The sequence below is a fragment of the Lathyrus oleraceus genome, chromosome 1 (assembly GCF_024323335.1).
Source record: "Lathyrus oleraceus cultivar Zhongwan6 chromosome 1, CAAS_Psat_ZW6_1.0, whole genome shotgun sequence".
Lineage (NCBI taxonomy): Eukaryota > Viridiplantae > Streptophyta > Magnoliopsida > Fabales > Fabaceae > Lathyrus > Lathyrus oleraceus.
In genome coordinates this window covers 393319932-393323816 of record NC_066579.1, presented here as the reverse complement: position 1 = coordinate 393323816, position 3885 = coordinate 393319932, and positions in this window count along the sequence as shown.

Sequence of the window (3885 nt, the reverse complement as noted above, 5' to 3'; positions counted from 1 at the left end):
ACCGACCACTCGGCGATTAAATATTTGCTCACCAAACCGGATTCGAAGCAAAGGCTCATCCGTTGGATCCTCTTGTTGCAAGAATTTGATGTTGAAATCAAAGACAAGAAAGGATCGGAAAATTTGGTGGCGGATCATTTATCTCGCTTAGTTAATGTGGAGGTTACCGCTTCAGAGAAGGAAATCCGGGAAGAGTTTCCTGATGAAAAACTTTTCAAAATTCAAGTTAGGCCGTGGTTTGCAGACTTTGCGAACCACAAGGCTAGTGGTTTTGTGCCTCCCGACCTAACTTCGAACCAAAAAAGGAAGTTTCTTTCGGATGCCAAGTATTACGTATGGGATGACCCGTACTTGTTTAAGTTGGGTAGTGATAACCTTTTAAGGAGATGCGTTACTGGCGATGAAGCGCAGAGCATCCTTTGGCATCGTCATAACTCGCCTTACGGCGGACACTATAATGGGGTGAGAACGGCCACTAAAATCCTTCAGTCAGGATTTTATTGGCCCACTATTTTCAAAGACGCACATACCCATGCGCAAAGTTGTGATAGTTGCCAGAGAAGCGGTGGGATTGGTAAGAGAGACGAGATGCCTCTCCAAAACATCCAAGAGGTCGAAGTATTTGATTGTTGGGGCATCGATTTTGTAGGACCATTCCCACCCTCTTATGGTAACGAGTATATGCTTGTCGCAGTTGATTACGTTTCTAAGTGGGTTGAGGCGATTGCCTCACCTCGGGCGGATGCGAAAACGGTAATAATTTTTTGAAGAAAAACATATTTTCCCGTTTCGGAACCCCCCGAGTGTTGATAAGTGACGGAGGGTCACACTTTTGTAATGCACCGTTGGAAAGCATTTTAAAACATTACGGTGTATCACACAGAGTGGCAACTCCGTATCACCCACAGGCTAATGGGCAAGCCGAGGTCTCTAATCGTGAGATTAAGAGAATTCTCGAAAAAACTGTGTCAAATTCGAAAAAAGAGTGGTCACAAAAATTGGATGAAGCGTCATGGGCATACCGTACCGCCTTTAAAGCTCTAATTGGTCTCACTCCTTTTCAATTGGTGTTTGGTAAAACTTGCCCTTTGCCGGTCGAATTGGAGCACAAAGCCTTGTGGGCTCTGAAATTTTTAAATTTTGAAAAGGATTTGGCCGGTGAGAAAAGGAAGGTGCAACTGCTCGAGTTGGAAGAGATGCGTAATGCCGCATATCACTCAAGTTGGTTGTACAAAGAGAAGGTAAAAAAATATCATGACAAAAAGCTTCAAAAGAAAGAATTTGTGCCCGGACAATTGGTCCTATTGTTCAATTCCAGGTTGAAGTTATTCCCCGGAAAGTTGAAATCAAAATGGTCCGGGCCATTTCGGGTCAAAGAAGTTAAGGAGTACGGAGCTATTGTCATTGAGGACATGGAAAAGAAGGAGAGTTGGACCGTTAATGGCCAACGTTTGAAGGTTTATCTCGGCGGTCATGTGGATCGCGAGAGCTGTGCTATTTCTTTGGATGCTCCTCTGTGAGCATCGAACCGTCGAGCTTATCCGACGTTAAACAAGCGCTTGTTGGGAGGCACCCCAACATTGTAAGTATTTACAGTTTTTCTGTGGTGTCGTATTGGGATTCCAATTGTTAAACCTTGTTGAATGTCCCAGGAATGCTATTTTTGAAAAAGCAAATGCTGTCATGCTCGCTAGATGCTCGCTAGGTGAAGCAGTAGCGAGCGGATTCGCTAGCTGCTCACTAGGCGAAGCAGCAGCGAGCGCTGCGTGGCAGAACTCATTTAATTCTCAGCAGGCCACTCTTTTGGGCCCAACTACCATTTTTCTTTTTATAACTCTGAACTGCAGAACTCACACACACTCTCACTTTGCATCTCACTCACAACCCCACCTGTTACATTGCAACCATCATTGTCCATTCTAACTTCTACAGATCTCAAACCAGGTTTGCTCCTTCTCATTACTTTATGCTTGCACATTGTAAATTTCTGAAGTATATGTCATTTAGGGTGAATTTGGGGGAATGAGTGCATTAGGTTTTGCATGTGGGTGTAGATTTGCATGTACCTTAGAACGATGCCTTTCTTGATAAATCATATTGTTTTGAAATAGATACCATGAGACCTTGGGTTTTGCTGAAATTTCAGTGTAAATATTGCAGAACCCAAAAACCCGTAAGATTCGCTAGCAACTCGCTAGGCGAATCAGTGGTGAGCATTCGCTGCCACTTCGCTAGGAGAACCTGTAGCGAAGCTTCGCTAGGTTCTCGCTAGGCGAAGCAGCAGCGGCCATGACAGTAGTTGGAATTCTGGTTTTGCTTTCTAATCTGTTTTGTGTTTGTGTTGTTTCCTCTCTATGTCTTTGCAGATGGAATCCAGGTCCGGAGCTTCGAAAAAGAGAAAGGGCGGGAACACTTCCCGTCCCGTACCAATACAATTCGACACCGACAAATTTGTCGGGCCAAAGCAAGCAGCAAGATATGTTGCTTTGGAAAAGCGAAAGATTTTGCCGGAAAAGAGATTTATAATCAACCCTGAAGGCACGGACCGTACATTCGCCGGGTTGATTAACAGCAAAAAGTGGGACCGGTTAATATCCCCCCTGGAGCATTACGACATCGCAACAGTGCGTGAGTTCTACGCGAACGCACTGCCGAACGACGACGAGCCATTCACATGGACATCTAGAGTGTCCGGCCGTCCTGTTGCGTTCGATCGGGATGCAATTAACCGTGTCCTGGGTGAACCGCTCCATCTGGGAGCCAATGAGAGAGACACCTACCACCAAGATTTAAGGCTTCACTGGGATACCGATTCGATTTCTGCTGCCCTGCTTTTGGAAGGGAAATCAGTTGAGCTGAACCCATTTGGGGTTCCAATGAGATACCATAGGGAGGACATGATTCCCTTGGCTCAACTGATCCTTTTGTTGGTTCTTACAAACATCAAACCCAAGTCTCATACTTCTACCGTGCCGATCCCAGTGGCACACTTGGTACACAGCATCCTCACGAATATCCAGATTGATGTGGCGAGGATTATTGCTTTGGAGTTGAAGTCCGTGATTGAAAGCGGGCTAAAGTCGGGGGCACGAGTGAATTGTCCCCTGGCTTTCCCTTGTCTAATCATGGCTTTGTGCCAACAAGCGAGGGTGAGGCTACCCTCCAAGGGTCAAGTAAGGATCCCGCCGGCCATTGATGACCGATACGTGGCCAAGTACTGCAAACCGAAGAATGTAAGAAGTAGTTCAGCTGCTGAGGTTACCGGGGCTTCTGATGGTCCTGGTACTTTTACTCTAGGATCCGATCCTTTCCAGCAGGCTGTCTGCAACTACAACTGGGATTGGATGGCGGCAACTCAGCGCGCCATGCTCGATATGCACGATTCTATACAGCTGTTACAGTTGCAGATGCGCGACCCCTCCGGTGAGCATTCTATGATGTCACGTGAGCAGTTTCTGCAGCACGCTAGCTGGCCTGTGGACAGGCCTGTGTTTGGAGAGGGGGCGGGTGCTGGTGCAGCTGGTGCTGGTGCTGCTGAAGATGATGATGATGATGATGATGAGGCTACCGGTTCTGAAGCCGGTAGTGATGAAGGTTATGAGTCCTTGGAGGGCTAAGTTTATTTTATTTTTCATATTATGTTTTATTTCTATTGTATTTTCAGATTTGTGTATTTTGATTTTGGTTATGTACTTTTGGGGTGTTTTGTCCCCCATGCACAATTTTAAATTTTGAAGTAATATTATTATTTATGTTTTAAATTTCTTTTGTTTTAATAATTTTTGGTTGGTTGAGTGTCAAACCTTCTAGATTGGTTGCTCCTCAAAGAAGTATCCAATGAAGGTGCATCCGAGCTTGGATGGCAATGATAAAAATAAACAAGTG